Genomic DNA, 14971 nt, shown 5'->3' on the forward strand with positions numbered 1-14971 from the left:
TATCTTATTGGTCACATTACACAAGCTGATAGGACGAAAGTCCGACCAAGCCTGAGCACCCATGACTTTGGGAATCAATGTGATCGTGGTGGCAGTAAACCCCTGTGGCATGGGACTACCCCGAAAGAAATCAAGAACCGCATCCAAAACATCCTGATGGACAATCTCCCAGCAATGCTGAAAGAAGGCCGAAGAGAAACCATCAGGCCCCGCCACACTATCACGATGTATGGAGAAAACAGTCGCCCGCACCTCCTCCAAAGAAGGGGGGGCAGCAATATTGGCGTTCTCCAAATCCGAGATCACCAAGGGGAAGTCAGAAAAATCTGGGCAAGAAAGCACAAAAGGATCCCCAGTAAGCAGGTTTTGAAAAAAGGCGGCCCCAGACTGCTGAATAAGATCAGGGGAAGTAAGGCAAGAGCCATTATCCCAAATACGGAAAATTTTATTAGCCACCCGTTTTTTCTTGACCATATTGTGGAAGAGTTTGGTGTTCCTCTCACCATCCTCTAACCACCTACAAGCGGCTTTTTGCCGCCAAAAATCCGCCTCCATGGCGGTAACTCGAGCAAGATCGGCATTGCAATTGGACAAAGTAGTCCAATGCAAATCCGAAGGATCAGCCTCGCAAACTGCCTCAGCAACCCGGACAGCCTGCTCCGCCTCCGCAAGTTTGGCAAAAAGATCACCAAAAACACTCTTGTTCCACCACTTCAGATGGCTCTTGAGGCGCTTCAATTTCACAAAAAGACGGTGCATGCCGTTCAAATGACACGGCAAATTCCAATTAAGCCGCACCGTCTGCAAAAAACCATGGTGCCTGAGCCACATGCTCTGAAAGCGAAAAGAACTCGGCCCACTAGCAAAAACCGGGACTGACACAAAAAGAGGACAATGATCAGAGACTGTACGAATGAGGTGCTCCACACGAATAGAATGAAAATGGTCACCCCAATCAACAGACACAAAAACCCGATCAAGACGCTTCCAAATGGTCTTGTTCGTCCACGTGAACGAAGACCCCTCAAAACCAGCATCCACTAACCCAGAATCCAAAATAAAATGATTAAATTCTTCCATGGGAAGTAACCGCCCACCAGAAGAACCCAAACACTCAGACGAATTTCTAACTACATTAAAGTCGCCACCAACAAGCCAAGGACCCTGATCAGGCTTAACCTGAAGCAAAGAAGTCCAGAGCTGTCTGCGCTCAATGTAGTCACACTTAGCATAAACAAAGGAGCAAAAAACAGTGGTCGGCAAAAAAGTAGCAGAAACCCGGAAGTGAAGGAATTGAGTGTGATCAAGGAGACACTCAACCATCACATTCTCAGCAAAGAAAACCCAGATATGACCCGAGGAGTTCGATATAACTCGAGAAAAACCAAAACGACGAGTCATAAACCGAACATCCAGATCAATCATGGGTTCCAAAATAGCCAAGATCTTGACTCTCTTTTCTTTAACATGGGCATGTAGCCTCTGTTGAGACTCCGAGCTCCGGAGCCCCCTGACATTCCATATGAGAAAATTCATGGAGAATGGGCACCAGAACCGCCCTGTCGCTTTTTACGCGACCTATGAAAAGCATTCTCCTTCCTTTTCTTAACATCTCCCATATCAGCATCCAGAATACGACTTTCAGACCTACAACCATCACCCGACTCGGAATGCCGATCAAATTCGTGATCAGAATCTCCAGCAGATTCCAGCCGGAAGACCAACTCACTGACAGAAGGCCCCTGCCTAGCAACCAATTCCTCAACCGCAGAGGAAGCATCATCAGGAGACAAAGGAACAGAGGGGATGGAATGACTACTGTGATTCAAAGTGCAAGGCCCCAGAGAACCAAACACAGGCAACTCAGAAGTAGACGGTACCCCAATACCATCCACGCAATCATCCAACTGGACCCCTCCATCAATAACCTCATCACTGAGGGTCACACCCTCAACAAGAACAGACTCCAATTGTTCCTTTCCAGAAGACCCAACACCGGCATCCTCCAGATTACCACATGGAAGATCCGTAGCAACACAATCTAAGCCAACAGGATCAGACTCCGGATCCTGCCCATGCGAGAGCACCTCAAAAGGATTCAACTCAAGAGGATTCTTTCTTGGAAGAACCTGCCGAACTGGCCTCTTTCTCCCTCTACGTCGGGGACCCGTGCCGGTTTTCTGAAGCTGAGGCTGGGTCCCCAAATTAAAACCAGGAGCAACACCCCCTGGTGGGGCAGGCTCTGTAGAAGTGGGAGACTGACCAGGAGCACGGTCAGCAGGCTTAGGACGAACGGGTTTTGGGTTTTTGCCATGGGAATAACAAACACTGGTCGAATGACCCAGCATTTTGCAATCCGTGCAGTACCCGGGGATGCGCTCATAAATGACTTCAATTTCTTGAGCATGGTCACCCCAACCCACCCAAATTTCTTTGACTCGTGTTTCCAACACATTAATTTCAACACAGACACGGGCAAAAGCACCCCGAGTAGAGTCAGCAGTATGGTCATCCATCTTCACCGGTTTCCCCACAATTTTGGCCAAAGAAAATAGACTTTGCTTAGAAAACAAATGAAGGGGAAGACCCGGGAAGCGGATCCAAACAGGAGCAATGGGTGACTCCTCCTGAAGATTAAACTCTGGCGTCCACTTAGAGAAGCGGATCGACAGAGGTCCCACCTGCATAACCCCCTTAGTCCAAAAGAACGCATAGTCTTCTTCACAAGCAAGTGTGAGAACAAGAAAACCCCGAGGCATGAACTTTAAGTCAAAAGATCTAACTAGTCCCAATTTAGCAAAAGCCGCAGAAATACCAGAATTTGGAACTAGAGATCGATTACCTGAAATTTTTCCAACCAGAGCAAATTTGAAAGGTTCTGCCAGAGAAGAAATAACCTCATCCGGGAAAAGGATACCCAGTTTTCCATTCCGAAGAGTCGGCACAGGAATGTCATCCATTGAATTGTGCAACTCATCAAAGCTTTTCTTGGCCGTCCGAGGGGACGGTGGAGTCAGGATATCGCGAAATGACACAGTAAGAGGAGAAGGAACACGCGTACCTGTTTTGACCGATTCAGCACAAGGGTTGACTGCCGAGTCAACTCGTTCCACCCGGCGGTTTGACTCGATCGAGTTGACTATTGAGTTACCTGCCGGAGCACCACCTTGGATCGGCGACGGTGAGAGGAGTCCAGAACCGGTACCAATTTGAACAGACTCGGGCATTGGAGGGTTCGATTGAGCCAAAAAAGATGATGGACTACGATTTTGCCCTAGAAAAGAGGGGTTTCCGATCGGTGGCCGGAAACCCGAAATTGAAGAAGGCAAAACACGACCCAGGCTTGGACGAAGGGACCCTGAAGAGTAATTGAGAAACGGATTTGAAACGGTGGAGAAATTGACCTGAGAAGATGACGGAAAAGTGACACCCGCCTGAAAATTCTCAGATCTAAAATTCCCGGCGCCGGTGAACGGGGATTGTACAATTGGTTGAGGCGTTTTGATCGCCATGCAGTGGGGATCACAGATCGGGCTTTGGATTTGACAGACAATAGGTGAATCGGCCGGAATCAAAGAAAGAAACTCCGACGGTTTCGTGAACAGTGAAGGCGCAACTTTGCAGGTCGATTCCGGCGAAGATACGATGCTACTGGGGTTGGGGCTGGTACCAATCGAACCGCCTGGAAGAGGCGAAGCTAAGGATGTCTGTCCGGCGCCGGGAGGAGCAACCAGCGGCGCCGACGAAGAGTTGGACGGAAAAGACGAAATTTCGATCGGTAAAATGGAGGCCTTACCGGACTCCGATGACTGTGAAATTTGAGTATGATGGTCGGCAGGGGACGGCGGTTCAGATGATGGTGGTGGCCGGCCGGGATCCGGCGGCGGAAGCATGGCGGCAGGTGGGCGTGAATAGTGACGAATTTAGTGTGTTTTTTCGCACCTTTTAGTGTGTGTTTTTTCAGAGAAAATTTTTTGGGGGCAAAATGGTTTTTTTGGGTTTAGGGTTTAGGGTTTTTTTTTTCTTTTTTGGCAGGGGCCGCGCGAACGCAGGCCCCCTCTATCACAAATTACGACGTAGGTTCGACCACTTGGATCGACCTTAGGCAAGTGCCCCTTCCAAGTGCAATGAAGGTCACCGTCCTAGGCCATGGGCCTTCTTGATCACCCATCGACCCCGTCCAGGTAAGTGGTTTAGGGTTTAGGGTTTTAGGGTTTAGGGTTTTTTTTTTTTTTTTTTTTTTCCGGAAAACACCGCCGGATGCGGGGTGTTAGGCAGACCCCTACCTGTATATATCCACAAAATAAAAAGTAACAACAGAAAGAAAACCTAAAAGAGGAGGGGGACTACACCAAGACCTCCTCGAAAAGGCTAAAGCAGTGGAAACATAAAGACAAAGTAGCCTAGGGACATAAATACGTAAACAAAATAACCCTAGACTACGGCAAAAAGTGCGCCAGAAACTAATCAAATACGAGCAGCGCTAAGTGGCAACACGCCGAGAAGATCAAATGATAACTGTAAGATGAGTGCGGAATCCATGAAGAAGCTCTCATCTCTGAACCATCACCCTGAAGAAGCCGGTCTGTCAGAACGACGCTAATCTGAGACCAGGTAACTGTATGAATCCCAGCAGTGATCATAAGATCTGGCCAGGAAATCACTGTCCAATGACGATAAAAGGGCAAAATGAAGATCGCAATCCAGCCAGGACAAAAAGGATCCAGCATCTGAAGTATAAATCTGACGAAGGTATCATAACAATGAAGAGGATTGTCCGGAAATAATCCCTGGAACCACCACGACATCCAGTAAACTCCTGTAAAAGAACTGATACGGCGGGCAAGGAGAACCTGCAGTAAGCGCCCGCCAGGAACCAGAAATGGACCAAAGAGAGCCACAAACAGAAATAGCGCTCCAGGGAATATGAGAGGGCCAAAGAAAAGCACCAATAGGGTAAGTGCAAGAGCCCACCCAATCCCTAGGAGACCAAACATGTAGTGTGCGAGTGTCTGGACCCACTCACACCAGACTGGCAAGACGGGGGAGAAGAGAACCCCCCAAAAGAACAGTACCTGCAAAGAAAAAATAAACATATATATATATATAGATAGAAAGTCAGAAGAAATGGATCCAAGTGAAGGGAAGGGCTGCAAACAGCTAAGAACATCTATATCTCAGGTAGGGAAGTCCGGAGGTATCCGAACGTGCAAGTATGGAAATGTGCCTAGGGAGGGAGGGACCTAACTCTAAGGTAAAGTGCCTAAGGGTATGGGCCCTCGCCGCCAACGCATCCGCCACCGAATTACCCTCCCGGAATATATGCGAAATATGAACAGACCGCCCCCTCAAAAGGACCAGAATCCTGGATACAATGTGATCAAGACCCCAGCAACATCGACGGGAACGAATGAGCTGAATAGAAGTCAGAGAATCAAGCTCGATCCAAAGAGGGAAAAAAGAATGATCAGAACAAAGGAGAAGACCCCTCCAAACCACCCAAAGCTCAGCCCGAAGAGAAGACCCAGCTCCGATGAACTCGCTGAATGAGAGCACAACCCTCCCGGAATCATCCCGAACAACACCACCAGCAGAGGAGTCCCCAGAAATACCACGCGAGCTCCCATCCACATTAAGCTAGAAGCACCCGGACGGCGGTCGCAGCCAGCGAACAATCGCCGTCCTATGGAATCTGTGGAGAGCAACCGAAATACCCAGCAATCTTGCCACCTGAAACACACCCAGCCAATGTCTGGGCTTGACAGTACACGCAGAGTGGGCAAGACGCAAGTAATACAAAATCTGATACTTCACCGTCTCCCCAGAAACAGGGAGGTGACGGTGCTTCGCATCGTTCCGCGCAGTCCAGAGGAACCACAGAACGATGCAGGGGAGAAACTCCCGCACATGGCCCCCCCGAGACCAGACCAAATCTCTCTTCCACGCACTGAGGAACAAACTGAAATCCTCAGTGTCGGGAATACGAACCCGAAACACGGCGCCAAAGAAGTGCCAGACAGACCGAGCAACCGGGCTGCTAATGAATATGTGTGTGAATGTCTCAGCCATATCACAACACTGACATCTCGAGGCTAATGCAAAACCCCGGCGCTGGAGCACCTCATCAACAGGGAGCCACTGATGCCAGAATCTCCAAAGGAAGAACGACATGGTAGGCCTCAACCAACTCCCCCAGCACGGGCGGAATATATCGGAAGACGGAGCACGCTGACGGATCAGCTCCCAAGCAGATCTCACAGAGAAAGCACCATCGGAGCTATGGATCCATCGTGCCAGATCAGGGTCTCCCGAAAGAACAGGAATCAAAACAATCTCCTCGGCAACCGAAGGATCAACAACCGCACAAAGGCGATCAAAATCCCAGGACCCCTCAGACAGAAAATGAGAGACCCGAACATCACGGCCCCCGCGGACCACACACCGGGAGGACAAAGGAACGTCCCCAAACCAAGTGTCATCCCAAAAGGAAACATCTCCGAGACCAACTCGCCAGCGAATGCCAGGCTCCGCGCGAGGGCGGATCCTGAGGAGACGACGCCAAATGGGGGAAATAGAAGCACGGGCGGGGACACAGGCAGGAGCATCCAGCCGGCAATACTTCCGTAGAAGGAATCTCGCCCAAAGAGAGGATCCCTGCCGAAATCTGAACCATAATTTAATAGAGAAACATTCCACGAGATCTTTCAATCTGCGGAATCCAAGGCCCCCCTCAAGTACGGGGAGGCAAGCCCGGGACCACCGGGCCCAGTGCCACTTCTTTTCCAAGGGTCTCGACCCCCAGAGGAAGGCATTGAAGGCCCGCTCAAGCTTCTCCATGACAGCCAGAGGTGGCTGAACCACCTGAAACAGATAAATCGGCATGGAGAGGAGCACGCTACGTATTAGGGTCATGCGGCTACCCGGGGAGAGGGTCCGAGTCTCCCAACCCTCTAACTTCCTACGAACAGACTGTAGGAGGGGCTCAAAAAGGGAGCATGTGCGATTACCCCGATAAAGGGGAACTCCGAGGTACTTGAGGGGCAGATGGCCCTCGGCAAACCCGGTGATGCGCAGAATCCGGGAGCGGAGGCGCTCAGAGCACCTCGGAGGCAAAATCAAAGAACTCTTGGCAGCATTCACACGCTGCCCCGAACAGTTCTCGTAGTGATGCAGAAAATCGACAAGGCGCTGCTTACCACGAGACCCACCACTGGCAAAAATAATGACATCATCAGCATAAGCCAGGTGGGAAATCAGAATATCACAATCAGAACGATACCTAAGCGCAGGATGCTGCAGGTAGAGTCGGTCAAGGCCACGAGAGAGATACTCCGCCCCCAAAACGAAGAGAAGGGGAGACAATGGATCGCCCTGCCGGAGGCCTCTGGTGGAACCAAAAAACCCCGAGAGAGAGCCATTGATGTTCACAGAGAAATGACAATGGGAAATACAGGCCGAGACCAAAGCCACAACACGCTCTGAAAAACCAAAATGTCTCATAACGTCAAATAGGAAATGCCACTGGACCCTATCATAGGCCTTGGCCATATCCAACTTCAAGATGACATTACCACCACGAGAGGGGAGAGTAATGCTGTGAGTGAGCTCCTGGGCAAGGAGGATATTATCAGAGATCATCCGACCCGGAACGAAGCCACTCTGATTCGGGGAAACAAGTCTCTCCACCACATCCCTCAATCGAGAGTACAACAGCTTCGAGATGATTTTGTTCGTGACATTACACAGACTGATCGGACGGAAGTCCGACCAAGCGCGTGCACCCTCGACTTTGGGAATAAGAGTGATCGTGGTGGAGGTAAAGCCCTGAGGCATAGGAGAACCCTGGAAAAAATCAAGAACAGCACCAAAAACGTCCTGATGGACAATCTCCCAGCAATGCTGAAAGAACGCCGAAGAAAAGCCATCAGGGCCAGCAACACTATCACGGTGGATAGAGAAGACGGTCGCGCGGACCTCCTCCAAAGAGGGAATCGCAGCAATACCGTCATTCTCCACAACAGAGATAACCGAGAGAAAACCCGAAAAATCAGGGCAATCGAGCGCAGAGGGCTCCCCGGTAAGCAGATCCTGGAAAAATAAGGCTCCCGACTGCTGAATCAAATCCTGAGACGTCAGGCAAACCCCATTCTCCCATATGCGGAAAATTTTATTCGCCACACGCTTTTTCCTCACCATATTATGGAAGAGTCTGGTGTTCCGCTCACCATCCTCAAGCCAATGGCAAGCCGCTTTCTGTTTCCAAAAATCCGCCTCCATGGCGGTGATACGAGCCAGATCCTCATTGCGATCGGACAGGGAAGTCCAATTCACGTCAGAAGGGTCGGCCTCACAGACATCCTCAGCTGAACGAACAGCCCTCTCAGCCTCAGTGAGTCTATCAAAGATGTTACCAAAAACATCCCGATTCCACCACCGGAGGTGATGCTTGAGACGCTTCATCTTGGCAAAAAGCCGAGGCATGCCGCTCAGACTGCATGGCAGATTCCAATTAAGCCTCACAGTCTGCAAAAAACCATGGTGCCTAACCCACATTCGCTGGAAGCGAAACGAGCTCGGCCCACGGGCAAAAACAGGAGCGGTAACCAAAAGCGGACAGTGATCCGAGACAGTACGGGCGAGATGCTCAACCCGAATCGAGCTGAAATGATCTCCCCAATCAACAGAAACCAAGACCCTGTCCAACCGCTTCCAAATGGTCTTATTCGTCCAAGTGAACGAAGACCCCTCAAAACCAGCATCGATAAGACCAGAATCAATAATAAAATTGTTGAATTCCTCCATGGGTAGCAACCTACCACCACGGGAGCCCAAGCACTCAGACGCATCCCCGACGACATTAAAATCGCCCCCAATCAGCCAGGGACCCAAAACAGGCTTAACCGAAAGCAAAGAAGCCCAAAAATCCCTACGCTGGACATAATCACATCTAGCATAGACAAAAGAACAAAATATCTCTGTCGGTAAGAAAGAGGCAGAGACTCTGATGTGAAGGAACTGAGCATGATCAAAAACACACTCCGCCCTCACATCAGCAGCAAAAAAAACCCAGATATGACCGGAGAGATTAGAAATGACTCCAGAAAACCCCAAACGGCGTGTCATGAATCTCGGATCCAGATCAATCATGGGCTCCAAAACAGCCAAAACCTTAACCTGTTTCTCCTTCACAAAGGCATGAAGCCTCTGCTGGGACTCCGAACTCCGAAGTCCCCGGATATTCCAGATCAAACAATTCATGGGGAACGGGTGGAAGAAGGACCCGATCGCTTTTTATGCGATCGCCGACCATCATCCTGAGGTCTTTTTCTGGGGTTGGACATGTCAGTGTCCAGAATACTACACTCGGACCCACAGCTAACTCCAGACACAGAATGTCGATCAAAATCCTGATCAGGATCATCAGCCGACATGTGACTGGGGGTCATCTCGAGAGTAGGGGGTCCCTGTCGAGCAATCAACTCGTCCAGCATAGAAGTGGCATCAGCAGGGGATGCAGGAAAAGATGGGACCGAGTGACTGCTATGATTTTCAACACAAGCCTCCGGGGGGACAAACACAGTCACCACATCCGGGCGTGGAGACCCAAGGTCATCCACGCATTCCACAAAAAGAACACTCTCATCGTCATCAGCCACCGTGACCTCAGGGCGGTCAGGAATAGGGGCCTCCTGATGAGAACTCAAAACGACAGAGGGATCAGGAACACCTAATCCAAGCTCCTCAGAGCCGACCTCTGTCTCATGCAAATGGGAAAGAACTCCAAAAGAGTTCGACGCAAGGGGATCATCCCTCGGGAGAGCCTGACGAACAGGCCTCCGTCTCTGTCTACGTCGGGGACCGTGGCCATGGACATGAAGCTGGGGCTGTGGTCCCGGGACAATGACAGGAACAGCACCCTGAGGAGGTGCCGGAGCAGGAGGGGCCTCTGGCTGAGGAGGATCTCGATCAGCAGGCTTGGATCGAGCAGGTCTAGGATTTTTCCCATGGGAATAGCAAACATTGGTCGAATGGCCCAACATCTTGCAATCCAAGCAATACCCAGGTATTTTCTCATAAACAACATCAATCTCCTGGGTATGATCACCCCAGCCCACCCAAATTTGCTGAACAGGTGGTTCCAAGACATTCAACTCCACACATACTCGAGCAAAAGCACTACGAGAGGAGTCAGCAGTAAAGTCATCCATTTTCACCGGGTTGCCCACAATCTTGGCAAGGGCAAAAAGACTTTTCTTGTTAAACAGGTGAATGGGCAAACCCGGGAAACGCACCCAAACCGGGGCTATAGGAGATTCTTCCTGAAGATTGAATTCCGGGGTCCATTTGGAAAAACGGATCCCCAGAGGTCCCACCATCATCTGCCCACGCGTCCAAAAGAGCGCATAATCCTCTTCACACTGAAGAGACAGGATCAGAAAACCCCGAGGCAAGAACCTCAAATCAAAAGATCGCTTCAATCCCAAACGAGCAAATGCCGCAGAAATACCCGAGTTTGGGACTAAGGATCTATTACCAGAAATCTTCCCGACTAAAGAAAACTTAAAAGGCTCGGTCAGAGAAGACATTACCTCATCCGGGAATAAAATACCCGGTTTCCCATTCTTTAAAGTGGGCAGGGGCATGTCTTCCATAGAATTCAAGACATCTCCAAAGCCATTCTTCCCCGAGCGAGGCGAAGTGGGAGCCAGAGCATCCCTAAATGACACCGGAAACGTCTTAGTCGCACGAGAATCAGATTTAGAAGCCATACCCGAGTTCTTGACTGCTGAGTTGACTCGGTCAACTCGCTGAGTTGACCCGGCCGAGTTGACCGGCGAGTTGACCACCGGAGATGTACCAAAGATCGGCGACGGCGAGAAGATCACGGAACCGGTCTTCAATCCACTAGAACCGGGCAGCAGGGGGTCCGATTGCATCAAAGGATGTGAATAAAATCGATTTTGCCCTTGAATTTGGGGGTTTCCGACCGGTGGCCGGAATCCAGAAATTGATTGAGGCAAAACACGACCCATGGTTGGACGAAGATCTTGGCCAGAGGAATTGAAAAAATAAGCCGGAACAGTACCTGAAATCGGCGGTGAAGTGGACGGAAACCCACCGATTTGGGCGTTTTTGATCGGCGGCGAATTTTCTGAAATTGATGGAATGGTTGGAGAACCCATGGATAGATGAGTACACGGTAGTGAGGAATTAGGAAAAGGAGCCGCGACGCCGGAGTAATTTGAGAAACATTCCGACGCAGCTAGGGTTTTGGGTGAAAAATCGGTAGATCTGAAATTGCCGGAGGAGGGGAACACCGTTGACAACGGGGCCTGTGGCAATGGAATCGTCTGGACCTCGCGATTCCAGATCGGGGCTTGTTGTGGAAAATGGTGACCGGAATCGGCCGGACGAAGCGGAGAAGTACTCGCCGCCGCGAGGAACAGTACAGGCGCGACTTGTGAAGACGATTCCGGCGAAAATACTGAGTTGTTGAGAGCGGGGATGGTACCAATGGAACCGTCTTGTAGAGGCGACTCAGATGGTGGGTAGTCGGCGCCGGGAGGAGCAGTGCACGGCGACGACGCGAATGTGGACGGAAATTGCGAGATTTTGGTCGGGAAATTAGAGGGGTTACCGGACTCCGTTTGGACTGAAACTTGGACAGGATGGTCGCCGTGAGGAGGCGGTTCAGGTGGGGTGGTCGGCCGGCCGGGATCCGGCGGCGGCGGCATGGCGGCGTGTTGGGCGTGAATAGTGACTATTTTAGTGTGTTTTTTCGCACCTTTTAGTGTGTGTTTTTTCAGAGAAAGATTTAGGGTTTAGGGTTTTGGGGTTTTCGGTTTAGGGTTTGAGGGTTTGGGTTTAGGGTTTAGGGTTTTTTTTTTTTTTTAAACAAATTTATTTATACACAAATAAAACCTAACGGAGGGGGACTAGACCAAGACCTCCGGAAAGGCTATATCACAATCATAACATCAAAACAGAAATAAAGACATACTACAACAGGGCAACCCGAAATACAGCATAACAAAATACAAACAAACCAGCGAGTGCCCCGGAATACATCACACAAAATAGAACAAAATGGTGAGCTAGGAGAACTCTGCAGTGAACGCCCACCACATACCGCCAAAAATGCGGAAAACGAAATCAGCCTGGATCAAGAGGTCGCCCATAGGGCAAACTCGCCTGAGCCGCCTTCTGCCTATAATAACGCCGCTGCTGAGATCGCGTACGGCCTGGAAGTGGTAGAGATAAACAGCCTTCACTCACTGAACCCATCTCAAACTCTGGCAGGGCAGTAGAAACAGGAGTATCATCCACAAGATCCGGAACAGCAGGGGCAATCTCAACAACCGGAACAGTAACAACCACAGGTGCAGTAACAACTGCTTCAGAAGTAGATGCCACCTCAACCATATATGTGGCATTAGACGAGATAATCGGATCCAAATCATCGTGAGACAGACTACTCACCGCAGCATTCTGCTCTGCCGCAAGCTTACTAAGAAGGGACTTAAACCTCTGGGGACGGGGTTTAACGGTACCCGAAGTCTCACCAGGACCTGAAGCAGTGGGTAATTCTTGCAGTATCTCATAGTAATTCTTCGTCGAAATGGGCCGAGCCGGATCTTTCCTCACAACAGGTCGCCGTCGGGGACGCTTGGAAACATGTCCTATAAAATCAGTATCACCAGACTGTGGCGGATCAGACGCAACACCCTGAGGCTGCTCGGAAGGAGCCGGAAGCGGGGAATCCGATGCAACACCCTTACCATGAGGTCGGGGCCGGCGCGGGCGAGAAGAATTTCCATTACGAGAGCAAAAATCAATTGAATGGCCCAACAACTAGCAATGAGAACAATAATGGGGAACTTGCTCATAGACCACCTCCACAACCTGACTATGATCACCCCAACCCACCCAAATACGCTCCGGGCGAGCCTGAAGAACATCAATCTCAACACAAACTCTCGCAAAAGATCCTCTAGTCCCATCGGCAGTAATCTCATCAATCTTAACTGGATTGCCTAAAATCTTAGCAATAGGAAACAAGCTCTGTTTAGCATAAAGATGCAGGGGCAAATCAATAAACCTGACCCAAACAGGAGCAATAGGAGAATCCACCTCAAACTTAAATTCGGGAGTCCATTTCGAGAAACGAATCACTACAGACCGAATCGAAACAAGAGGCTGAGTCCAAAACCTCAGATAATCCTCCTCACAGGAAAAGGTGAGAACCATATACCCTCGAGGAAGAAAACGAACAGTATGAGAACCCAACAAACCAATACAAGACAAAGCAGATAAAATATCAGAATTGGGAGTCAAACCCCGGTTCCCAGAGATACGCCCTACCAAAGCAAACTTAAAGGAAGCAGAGAGGGACGAAATAACCTGATCCGGGAACAAAATACCGGGAATCCCGTCTCGAACAATCGGAGCAGGCACTTCTTCTATCGAGTCAACTATGTCTGCGAAACTCTGACTCGGCAAAATCGGAGACATACGACTCAAAATATCCTTAAAAGAGACTGAAGGAGGACGAGGAACCTTCAAAGAACGTTTAGTAACATCCGTTGGAACAACCGATACAGCAGTACGCAAAGGAGGAACTGCCAGTTCAACTCGGCCGATTTGACTCAGTGAGCCGGCCGAGTTCACCGGCGAGTCACAGACCGAAGCACTACCGAAGGCCGGCGAGGAGAAGGTGAAGCAGGAACCGGCCACCACACTACTAGAACCAGCCGGAACAGGTGAAACTCGGGCCAAACTCGGCGATGAACTCGCTTGAAAATCGATAATTTGGGCGTTTTTGATCCTGTAATCTGTTTGTGAAATTGAAGGCATCAATGTCTTACCCATGACTTGGAGATCACACTGTAAAGCGGAATTGAAATTTTGACATGGCACGCCGGAGTAATCGACAGTTGAAGATGTCGGCGTTAGGGTGTGAGATGCAACAACCGTAGATCTGAAATTCCCAGCAGACGGCGACGAATTGGACAACGGGGCCTGTACCATTGGACTCGGTTTTGAACAAGGATTACAGATCGGGGCTTGGATTTCACACAAGACGTCGGTGCTGGCCGGAATCGACGAAAACGTGGAAGGGATCGGTGTGAACAGTAAATTCGTGACTTCTCCGGTCGATTTGGGAGGGTATATGGACTCCGAATGACCTGAAATTTGGACCCTAGGAGCGTCTTGAGGAGACGAATCCACTGATGTAAAAATCGTCACTGGACGACGAAGGGAAGCCGGCGCGATTGAATTCGCCGGAAATTGCGCAATTTCCGGGCAGTTGATCGTCGATTTGAGCGAGCAAACATGCTCCGATGGACCTGAAACTTTGACAGCCGCCTCGTCTCCACGAGGCGCACCTGATCGTACCAGTGGCCGGCCGGAAACCGGCACCGACATGGGGGCGATTTTTAGGGGATTTTTAGGATAATTTTTGTCACTATTCACTTGAGAGAAAAATTCTGGGGGTTGGTTTAGGGTTTAGGGTTTCGAGTTTCGGGTTTCGGGTTTCGGGGTCGAGGTTCGGGGTTCGGGGTTAGGGTTTAGGGTTTAGGGTTTTGGGTTCGGGTTTCGGGTTTCGGGTTTAGGGTTTAGGGTTTAGGGTTTTTAGTTTAGGGTTTAGGGTTTAGGGTTTAGGGTTTTTTTTTTTTTTTTTTTTTTTAAACACCGCTGGGAGCGGGGGGTTAGGCGGACCCCTACCTGTATATATCCACAAAATAAAACAGTACAATTGTAAAACCTTAAATGAAGAGGGGGACTAGACCAAGACCTCTCCAAAAGGCAACTGAAAACAATACTACAATAAAACCTAAGGTAGCAAATACATAAGCAAAAGCTAAACCCTAGGAAAAGCGCATAACAAACTAAACAACATAGAAACAGAAAAGCATAAATGTAGCTCGGGGACAGAGAAACCACTGAGATAAATCATCCAGAGCTGCCA

At 49.9% G+C, this 14971-nt stretch overlaps 1 non-coding gene across 1 annotated transcript; it reads right to left on the reverse strand.

Annotated features, from left to right (window-relative positions):
- Positions 1 to 4031: 4031 nt before the first annotated feature.
- LOC140817600 (U1 spliceosomal RNA) lies at positions 4032 to 4192 on the reverse strand. The gene has a single exon (XR_012114814.1). It is a non-coding gene; the product is annotated as a U1 spliceosomal RNA (small nuclear RNA).
- Between the last annotated feature and the right edge of the window lie 10779 nt (positions 4193 to 14971).

The sequence above is a fragment of the Primulina eburnea genome, chromosome 16, assembly GCF_022965805.1.
Source record: "Primulina eburnea isolate SZY01 chromosome 16, ASM2296580v1, whole genome shotgun sequence".
Classification (NCBI taxonomy): Eukaryota; Viridiplantae; Streptophyta; class Magnoliopsida; order Lamiales; family Gesneriaceae; genus Primulina; species Primulina eburnea.